The 11,234-nt window shown below is 35.3% G+C and overlaps 1 protein-coding gene across 4 annotated transcripts in view; it reads right to left on the bottom strand.

The window, feature by feature from the left end:
* LOC105266006 (uncharacterized) overlaps window positions 1-11,234 on the bottom strand; it is a 250,214-nt gene that overhangs the window by 126,220 nt on the left and 112,760 nt on the right. The gene's annotated exons all lie outside the window — the stretch shown is intronic.

Here is an 11,234-nt window from a genome sequence, read left to right on the forward strand (position 1 = left end):
GAATTGCGGTTGACTCAGTGCGCCATCTAGTTGAGGGATACACTGTATTTGTGCTGCTCGTATTACTAACTAGCCATTTGGTAATTATTACCTCATCAACCAATTGGATCAATCCTAACCTCTCAACTGAATCGTTGAATAACTATATAACTATATAGCTATAATAACCACTAGATTCAGCTGGTGCTATTTAACTGCGTAATTAGGTAATAGTTACCGAAATATGGAATCGTGAATCGGGAATATGTACTCCAGAATTAACAATATAAATAATGACAAATTAAGAATGTCCATTCTAGATCCAGGAATTCATATGTCCGCGTCAAGAATATGTATTCCCAAATTCGAAATACAAACTCTTGAATCAGAAATATATATTTTTGAATCGGCAATATGAATTCCCGATTCTGGAATGCGGTTCATTCATCCTATCAATTTAGAACTCAACATTCTCGATTCAGAAATCAATATCCTGGATTCATTGAATATAGATAGAATATGAATTCCCTAATCAGATTTATCCATGTGTTGGATTCAACACAATAAATTCGAATGGAGACAATTGTTTTTTTTATATTCAATTATCGACTATAATAATCTCTTCCTCAGAAGATTTATCAATTATTGACGTACAGAGACGATTCGAATGGTTTCGAGATGCCCTGATACATCAATGTCAATGACCGTGTGGGCTAAAAGCGTGGGTTGAGGTTAATAAGAAAGTATAGCGTCCACGCAGAGTGGTATTAACACTGCGGGCGTCCATTATCGTTCGTCACGTTGTTTTTATCCTCATGTTTTATTCTACTTTTTATTTAGCGAACTATTTTCATCAGCAGTCTTCAATTACCCACTCTATGAATCAGCTGGGACAACAGGCTTGACCTTGAAAGTGATCCGAGTTTAATCTCGAGTGGTTAATCTTGGCAAGTCATGGACTCGAGTAATACAGGGAACATGATTGCTGGATTTGATTAGATGGTTTTTTATTATCTATTTGAAGAGGAATAATAGACTATGTTTTGCATAAAGATGGGAGTAATGGGATTATTGATAGGGGACTGAATGATTATCGAATCGTGTTGCCAAAGAAATGTTTACGTTATTTTTAGATCCGTGAGATCGAAGAATACCATTATATACTAGATCAATGGAATAATTATTTACGAGACCTACTGCGCACTCCGCGCGCCGAATTTGAATTTGGCGGTTCGACCCGACCAATGAGAAATTAGTCCTCCGCATTTCGAGATATTTCGACTCGGGCGAACTTCATTTTTTAGTTTCTACTTCCATAATAAGGAATTAAATAATTGTCGTTCTTTTGTTCTTGATAAAAATTTTGAAACAGAAGAAATTTTGAGGGACCGGATGTAATTCGGGGGACTCCCTGGGACTGATGTTAGGAATAAATTGAGGTGGGCATTCTGGTTAGAGATGAGAAATTTTTTTCATGCCGTATGTTGAAGAGTGCTAAGTATAATTCGGCAGAGAGAGATAGTGAACTGATGGAAGAGCACAAGAGAAGGAACAAGACAGTGAGACGAATGCATCAGGATCCGCTGAACATAATTGCGCTGCATTCCACGAACTCCTCGGATTGCTCTTCTGCACCTGCAGCACAATGTGTACAACCAGGTGCGTCCACTGGTTCCTCTTCTCGGGACCACGACCAATGGATGGTTCTGGCATGTTAAGAGGTGAATAGAGGGGAAGAGACTCTTAATGAGACTGTAACGGGCTTGGGATCAAAATATTGTCGTTAACTTCAACGAGTCAATGTAGTTTTAGTTCCATGAACATTATGTTTTGAAAAGGATAATTACGGTATAGATATTAATCAAAATTTAATGACTTCATTTTCACCGGAGCAAACTATAGCCTCCACTCTTTTTTTCGTGTGATTCTAATAAACCTGTAGGTTCGTGATTAAACTGATGGACGAAAATAGATTTTAAATAATACTGCAATGTTGTAATTAATGGAATCAATATCTATTGTGGGACTACTATGTGTCAAGGAACTCATACACTGATACACTGATAGAAGGATTAGGTTAAAGCTACACAGCCTCGGTAACTATTACCTGCTTACGCAGTTCAATAGCTCCCGCTGAATCATGCGGTGACAGTTACCCAACGATTCAGTTGAGAGGTTAGGATTGATCCAACTGGCTGATGAGGTAATAGTTACCGAATTGCTGGTTGGTAATACGAGGAGCACAAATATAGTATGATCCTGAACTAAATAGCGCGTTGAGTCACCTGCAATTCGGTAACTATTACCACCTGCTCAGTGGTCTCAAACGGTTCTCGGTTTCTGTCAACAGAAAAATTCAATAAAATCAAATAGTTGAATTAACTATTATTTGCATTTATAACTGAATCCCCGGTCTCGATCAACGAATTAAAAACAAATGCTCAACCGAACAAATCAGGCTTCTGTAACTTCATGTTTCTATGAGTGTAGAAGGATCAGGGAATCATATGGAAACCTGACGTATTTAGTTAAACATTTTTTTAAATTTGTTATAAATAATAGTTAATTAAATTGTTAGCGGATTTTAACCCTATTTGATTTTCTTCGATTTTTCTATTAACCCGAACTGAGAAACGTTTGAAGCATCTTATCATTCGATAATAGTTATCATTATATAATAGTTATCATTATCATTAGATAATAGTATCATTAGTAATAGTAACTACTATGGACAGTATAATGTGTTCCATAGAATATAGCATATCCATACTACCACTTAACTATGTCCCGTGGGGCATAGTAGTTCCATAATAGTTATCCCACTATGGTCCGTGGAACATCATAATTTTTTAGTAGGTACTACATTATGCTCCATGAAATATCCAAACTACTATGCCCATGTTATGTGCTCCATAGGGGGTAGCAAAGTCATAGTACGTATTTCACTATGTTCCACATACCATAGTTGTGCCGGAATAGTTACTTTCATTACTTGGTCTGACCTAATCTTTTTTTTCAGGCCTACGCATGGTAAGGGTTACTTGGAGGCGTATAGACCTGCTCAGAGGTCAGTTATAGTTGTCAAATAAATAACTATTACTAAGTACGACAGAACATAGTAATGTAGTAGTAGTTACTTCGGTATGTTCTATAGATCATAGTAGTTCCATAGTAGCTACTCCAATATGCTTTATCTAACATAGTAGTTCCATAGTAGCTACTTCAGCATGCCCTATAAGACAGCAGTTTCATAGTAGGTACTTCAATATGTTCTATAGGACATAGTAGACCCATAGTAGTTACTTTACTATGTTCTCTATGGCATAGTAGTTCCATAGTAGTTACTTCACTATGTTCCATGAAACACCTAGCCTACCAGATCAGCAGTAATATGAGCTGTGATCTTTACTATTTGAAGTTTATGGTCGCATTTTTATGGTAGAAATTTTTCGTATAGAATTTTACTGGTGGAATAATGATGGCTGTCAAGAGACAGCAGGTCTGACTAACAGGGTGGTCTAAACACCTTCCAATCCACCTCCATATTCTCCCTCCAGCTCCACCTTTTCATCTCTCACTCCTCACCCACAGGGAGATAACTTTGGCGAGTCACGCTTTGCACCAACTGCTCCAGAGACTGACGACGTGATTGCTCTTGAACACCCTCCAGGCAACATCGTATCGCCAAGAGAGGCGTTAATCAAGCGAAACCAAAGCCGTCACTTAGTGGCCTTGCTATTGCTCTTTTATCCCAAACCTCTCTCTCATTCATCCAGACATTATATAAAGACAACTCCCTTGGATACTATCGGCAGCAACTTTTTCATTAAATTTCTTTACCCATCAGAAATTAAAGGGGAATGTTGGAAAATGATTTAGAAGACATGGCGTGACAATTTCCGTTTGAAATCCTTCTTTTCATCGCTTATTTTTTATCATTCTTTTATTTAGTTATTTTTATTGTACAGGAAAAATTCCACCACTGCGGGAACAAGTCAACTGTGCAATAGATGGTTTTCTAGGGTGACAAGAAATTGCTCCGTGATCTTCGTCGGTGCATAACCAATTAGCGTATCCCTCGGTATATAAACCCTGTCGTTTTCTGTCATCGCGTTACACTGAAATATTCCATGCTCGTTAACGATCTTAACGTCACTCGTCTGGTCCTTTGAATTGTTTTATATTTACGGAAATGCCATGCGATTTCACCGACGAGACACTTGGCTTCGGGAATATTTTATTATTATTCAACAATAAGTGTCAGCGAAAAATATTTTTTTTAAGAGAATTTCTGTAAAAATTACCCATTCTCGGGAGATTTTTATAAAAAATTATGCACTCCAGAATTTTTATTGGTCTTAAATCGAATTGAATTTTAAATTATCAGCATTTACGCTGGAATAGAGAAATTAATAAAAATCCACAATTTCCGTCCTGACAAATCGATCAATCGGCATTCGATATTTATAAAAAATTGCAGTGCCTGAATTTTCAATTAGAGTTAACAAACTCAAGTTGAAAAACTCCGGTATAAATATTTTCCCCATAAATTTCCGCTGATTTATCACTCGAAAAGGGATTCATTTGACTTTCACTCCTTTTGAAATAATAATATTATGAAAAAAAAAAAATGCTGAGCGTTCCGAATAAGCATATAATCGTCTAATTGAAAATAATCGCCGAACCGGTTCTCCGAATCGGGATAGGTATGAGCTCAACATAAATCTCCAGGTTATATTCACTGTCCCACAAAGGAGTGCCGCATTAAAAAAAAAGTTACAGATAATGCGAATACTACCAGCAATTCAACCTCGCCAGCTACTTTAGCTGGTAAATCGCGCGTGGGTGTGAGTATTTTGCCGATCTCCACAGTAAAACTGAATGCCAGGAGAATCGATTATTATTGAATGGTATTATCTTCTCGACACCAGTGACGCATTCAAATCGAGATCGATAACAATCAAATCAGGGATGCATGCGATTGGATTTTTTTTTTCTTTCAGCTTCTCTCATGAATGCAATCATGCAAATATGTACGGAATCTGTAATGAAATCTTTATTTTAAGAGGAGAAAATTTCCTTTTCTGCGGAGTAATTGAAGGGAAAGTTGAGAAAATCAATAAATAATTTCGTGGAATATTTTCTTTTTTTAAAGTAGATTAAAAATTACTGTGTGTGGAATGAGAAGGGTGGAACAGACGACCGGTGATGATCCACGAATGAGAGGTAATTAAATTTTTGGGGCATTCAATTTAATGACGGAATTTATTCCCAATAATTACAGTATCAGATTGGTCCGGAGTGGAAATGAATTCATTAACGTGAAACATCACGAGCTTCATGACCTCCATCCATAAACAATCACGCGTCATTAAAACTGAAGGGAACTTCAAAGGGATAACTGAAATAGCCGTCAATTATTCTCCTCGTAATTCAAAATACTCATCTCCAATTTGCGCTTTGATTATCTCCGTTGATAAAATCCTCGGAAATATTTTCCATTATGCGGGATTAAATTTTAATTCGATTTACCGGTGAAATGATGAATGTCATTTAGGGAGGATGTTTGAACAATTTTCTGGAAAGTGTGCGGAAAATTTATTCAGTTGGAAACAAGATGGAGAGCAAAAAGACTTGGATAAAGTTGAGGGAAGTTTTACCACCGAAAACCAGAGAGATTTATGCAACTCGCTTTTCCATCCCCTCATTATTAATTCTCATGAAAAATCCTCGGGAGCACTCACACCCCCTCAATAATCTCAAGGAGATTATTTTGCAATTGATTTTTTTCTCGACTCAATTACGACAATTGCGCAATTGAACGAGTCCTCATAATTGTTTAAACGATTTAATGAATTTCAATTGCCATTTATTCGCCAGAAATACTTCATAATTACTTGTGATTAATTTATCCAAAAATATTTAACTATCTCTCGGAGTCATTCATGGAGAAATTGATTTATCTCCACTTGTTTATTAATTATTTAGCCTTGAAAAAAAAACAATATATTTTTTTGTTGTCAATCTAGCTCACCGGGAGTAATTACACAATTGATTAATTAATTATCATCACAATTCATATTTTAATAGAGTTATTTATCTTCGAAATAAACAAAGAAATTATTTCTATTTTTATCATATAATTTTATTTGAGAGGATCGATATAGAAAATTCATAAAAATTTATTCAATCATTATAATTGGCATTTAATGATAATTTATTGCGATGAGAAATCGAGGGAAAATAGACGACAACTCGGCGGAATAATTAAGGAAGAATTTATCGTTATAAGAGAGACTGTGGCTTTTGGCCCTTCTCATTCCATGGTACAGTAGACATTTTCATTTCTCTGGTTTTACCCCAACGGTGGTTTGTTCAAAGTTTCGGTGGAACTTGGAAACCAACCCCTAGGGCAGATACTAGCACGTGACATCATCAACTTGTCGTCGACCCTCCACTCTCTCTTTCCCTCACTTTTTTACGCTCAATTTTCTTTTATTACACTGACTAATTCAATTCAACCAGGTGTACAAGGGGGCCACTTCGCCAGCTGCCCTACGACGTGAAAAATTCTGACCAGAAATTAAAATACACGGAATTAAAGGCAAACGAGCTATGAAAACACATTCGAGCGAGACAACATTTGGGGTTGATTATTATTATACTATTGGGAACAATTAACTTTACTCTTATCAATTCTAAACTAATTTGTTATGCACTGAGTAATTGAAAATATTTTTTATTTCCCCTAGAGTTGTAAGTTCCAGAGGTCTTTTTTTATCTGCAGGCTGAATTGGTTCTTTATACAGTTGTTTAAATATTTTTATAATTATTGAATATTTGGAGTGAGTGAGGATGTGACAGGTCCTAGGAAACTTGGATTGTGTCGAAGATATACATGTCAAACGTTTTCACGTTTTCCGTTTATTCAATAATTTTGTACAGAGATTTACTAGATGTGACTAATCAGAGGATCGAATAATAATTATTCAAAAATGTGTGAAGTCTAAAATATATACTAAATGGTAGGTACCATGGTAATGTGGATAAAGTGGGTAAAAAAAAAAAGGAAGTAAAATCGGTAATTATTTTTTGAGGGCAATGAAACAATGGAGCCGCTGCTTGGAGAATTAAAAATGGCGTGGAATATTTTTTTTTTTTTTTAATATTCCGGCCCTTTCTGCCCTGTTCTGGCTAATTGGCCCTATCTCACCCTATGCATGCGGCTGTGGATCCTACACTGTACCGTATTCACTCTCCTATGGAACATAGGAGTGACATGGGAAACCACAGAAAAAACCATGTCGGTACAGACGGTTGCTCTATTAGCAACCTCCCGCTCATCGGTGCCTGTTGAAAAATTCGATTCAACGGGCGTGGAATATTGTTTTATGATTTTAATGAGTCCGGGAAAACACGCGTCATTCTATGAAAAAGGGAAAAATAAGAATAAAGGACAATAAAGGAAACTAAAGAGAATGATATAGTAGTTTTCGCGTGTATGCACGCTAAATAATTAAATTTTAATATATTTAATATTATATAATAATATCAGTAATAATATCAATTTTTCCAATGAAATTTTCAGTCAGAAATATTTACAAACATAAAGAAACTTTATTACCTCTTTAGTAATAAAGGTGATTTTGTTTTCGAAATTGGAATTTCGGGATTGAATTTTTCTCAAATTGAGATACATGAGATATTGTTTAGTGGTTTGAACATGCGATGTTCAGATTACCAAACTTATGCTTTTATCAATTGAGCTATGATACAAAGAGTTTAATATAGTTTTCGAAACAGAAATTCCCGATTGATACAGAATATTCTGTTCGTATTATTCTGTACACTAGATATCGTCAAAAATTAACGATTTGTTTTTGTCGTTCTGCGATTCGTCATATTTATCGTAATTAATTTTCAATTAATATTTCAATGCGTTAATTAGTTGAAGTCGCCGCCATAGAAAATTATTGCATTATATTTGATTTTATGGATGAATTTTATATGGCTTAAATAATAATAATAATAATAATAATTTAAATAATTAGAGAAAAATAATTAAAATAATTTAAAAAAAAAAATTTTTCTCATTAGTTATATCTGGTTCAATAGTAAATTTTCAAAATTCCAACAAAATTTTATATTTTGGACTATATCTACAGAATTTTCTATTTTCCTCATAGTTCGTTTTAATTGACAAGTTTCATAATTAATAATTTTATACGAGCATCTGTTATCGCTTCAAAAACATTATCAAAACTTCAAAAGCAATTGTTATTATTATTATCTTCGCTAATACATGCAAAACAACCATAAATAAAAATTCATGTCATGACAAGAATGAGAAATTGGCAATAATAATTATTTGATTTAAGTTATAGCCATCAACAATTGTCAATTAATTTGAACGCGACTGCCGAATTTTCGAATTATTAATGTAAATAAAGACAAAGGAAACTGCAAATTTTTGTTCAATCAGTTTATAAAAATTATTAAAAATAAAAATTTGTAAGAACTGAATAATTAGTGTTCAATTAAAAACGCAAGAGAATTGAATAATTTTCTCTTAAAAAATCGATTAAATTGCCGTCGAAAAAATTTTTTTTTTCTTTCAAAATCGAAATTGCCAAGGTTTCGAAGATGACTCCTCGAAATTTCAAAATTTCGTTCGAAACTATTCAATAGAATCTGAACTAGTAAAATTCCTCCATAAAAATGTCAAATTATCCCCCACCATCGATCTCCAGCAATTTCCCCAATTATCAATTATCCCTCCCCCGGAATTCCAATCACGTGTGAAAAGTACATTCAAATAATCTGCCAACTCCCCAGAATGCATCGTAATTTTCTTTATCGAGATGAGGAACGTTTCAATCTTGCGTATTATGCCAAAGTATATAAACCAGTGATTCGATCTTTCTCGCGTGATTCAACGAGGGATGGAGAAGAGAAATCGTAGTCCGCACAAATCCATGTACACAGGGCTTAAAAAAAAAAAGTCGAGGGTTTGAGGTATTAAAATAAAATAAAACTGAGAGAAATAGAAAGAGAAATGGCTGATCGGTAAGTGGGAACCCTCGGTGCATGCCAATCGTGAGCTGTATATCTAGTTTCGATGGTATCTTTCTCAGAGTAAAGCTAACTCAGATGTATTTTCCCTCTTTCCTCATGCCTCTTTGTCTCACCCAGCAATCCAGATGAGGAAATACTCCGGCTTATCCTTCATCTCCGCATCATATGGATACAAATTGCGCTTTTAACTTACGATGATGGACCATTGGGTCGTTATTCAAACCGCGAACGATCCTCCGGGCCTCAGAACCTCTTGTATTACAGAGGTTTAACCACAATAACTCTTGCCAGTTCACTCTGTCTCCTACTCGAGACATCTAGCGATCGATATTACGAGAGGGGCTTGCAGTCTCAGGCGAAATAGTATATTTCGTAACAAGTGCGGAAATAGTATTTTTCATGCCTAGGACGAAAAAAGTGAATCTGATGAATGCGGCTTTATAGTCCGAGACGAAGGCGAGGGCTATAATGCCCATGAGTCAGAGTCACTTTTTTCGCCGTGGCTATGATGCTATTTGAATTTGAGCGAAGCGAGGTTAGAAACGCGTTTTATCGGCCGCGATGACATAAAGTGATTTTTGGGGTGTGGGAGGTCCTACATGTCTAGTATATTATGAACCCCTCGGGAGAAAATATTTTTCCACCGTGGTCCGTATGTTACTTTAATTTACTCCTTTTTTTTCATTTTTTTTTCTGGGACATGAAATATTTTTCTTCGCAATGTGCGGAAAAGTTACTTTTCGGCACGGCGTGATGAAAAGTGTGTTTCACCCGTTAATGGGTATTTTTAATAAGAGAAAATAATTTTTTGGAAAATACAAGAAGAGTTACACGGAAACGTACACCAAAAATGACGTAATCTTGACGTAAATGTGGGCGACCTTGGTTTTGACCTTGGGGTACGGTAAAAATTGTTCTGAGAGTTTTGTAGACTGAACTCTCAGTACTTTCCCTCGAAAAGCAAGGTCACCCCACGATTACGTAAAAATTCCGTAATTTTTCGAGTATTTTTCTCTCCAGGTGCGTATGAGTTCGCCGAAAAGCCCTCCACTATTTTCTACATTTCCGCATTTATAATTTTCGCAGGTTCAATTATTTGGATCTATTCTAAACGTTAATTGAAGTTCACTGAACTTCGTCCAAGGTCATTTGCTGAATAATAATCGCATTGATCATAATTCTCGAGCTTCAAATGAAATGTGGAACACCTGGGAAATATCCATCTCGAAAATTACCACCCATGAAGGACATTTTTCGATTTCTATTTTTTTTTGAAAACTAGTATTATGCAACATAAATTTATTCCTCAAGTATTTCCCAAATTAAAAATTAACAATTGCGAAGGAAAAATTGGTGATCATATATTTATTATAGTTGAGATGCACGTAAAAGTGCAATTTACGGAATATTTTTGGGTTAATTGAAGAGACGAGAGTGATTTTTTGAAAGAATCCTGAATTTTTTACGGTTTTTCAATATTTTTCAGGGATTTTTTGAGAGATTATTTGCACGATTTTTGAGAAGCTGTTTTCTCGAGTAGTTTTTTTGTCACCTTCAGTGCCAAACACTGAAGGTCAAATTGACCAAACAAAAACTGGTCTACAAAACAATAATTTCTCAAAAATCGTCGAAATAATCTTTCAAAAAATCCTCAAAAAACTTTTAAAAACCTTTAAAAAGTGCTGAATTCTCCGAAAAAATTGCTCTCTCTTCAATCAACCCAAAAATATCAAGAAACATCCCGTAAATTCCAATTTTACACGCATCTCAACTGCCCATTCACCCCCACTTTTATCATCCACTCCACGATGAAAATGTCTTCATTAAAAATTTTAATGACCATGAATAATTCACAGCTCAAAAAAAAAAAAAAAAACGACTTAATCCAATTTGTTCGCTTTAATTGAACTCACATTCTCGGCTGATAACTCCCCATCTCCAGTGGTAATAAAATGAAACCTAGAGCCCCTCAATAACGGATTAATTGTAATAAATTAAATTAATTGCACAGTATTAAAATTCAGGCAACTTTTTACATCAGCAAAGAGTGAATTAACCTTGGAGGTGAGCTCGACCTTCAATTACCCCTTTTTTTTCTCAACTCGAAGAGTCGAGGAAAAATTATTGGCCAATAGAGGGGAAGAGGGTTATAATCGTTAATCGCGGGTTATTGGGGGGGG

The sequence above is a fragment of the Fopius arisanus genome, unplaced genomic scaffold, assembly GCF_000806365.1.
Source record: "Fopius arisanus strain USDA-PBARC FA_bdor unplaced genomic scaffold, ASM80636v1 scaffold00034, whole genome shotgun sequence".
NCBI lineage: Eukaryota > Metazoa > Arthropoda > Insecta > Hymenoptera > Braconidae > Fopius > Fopius arisanus.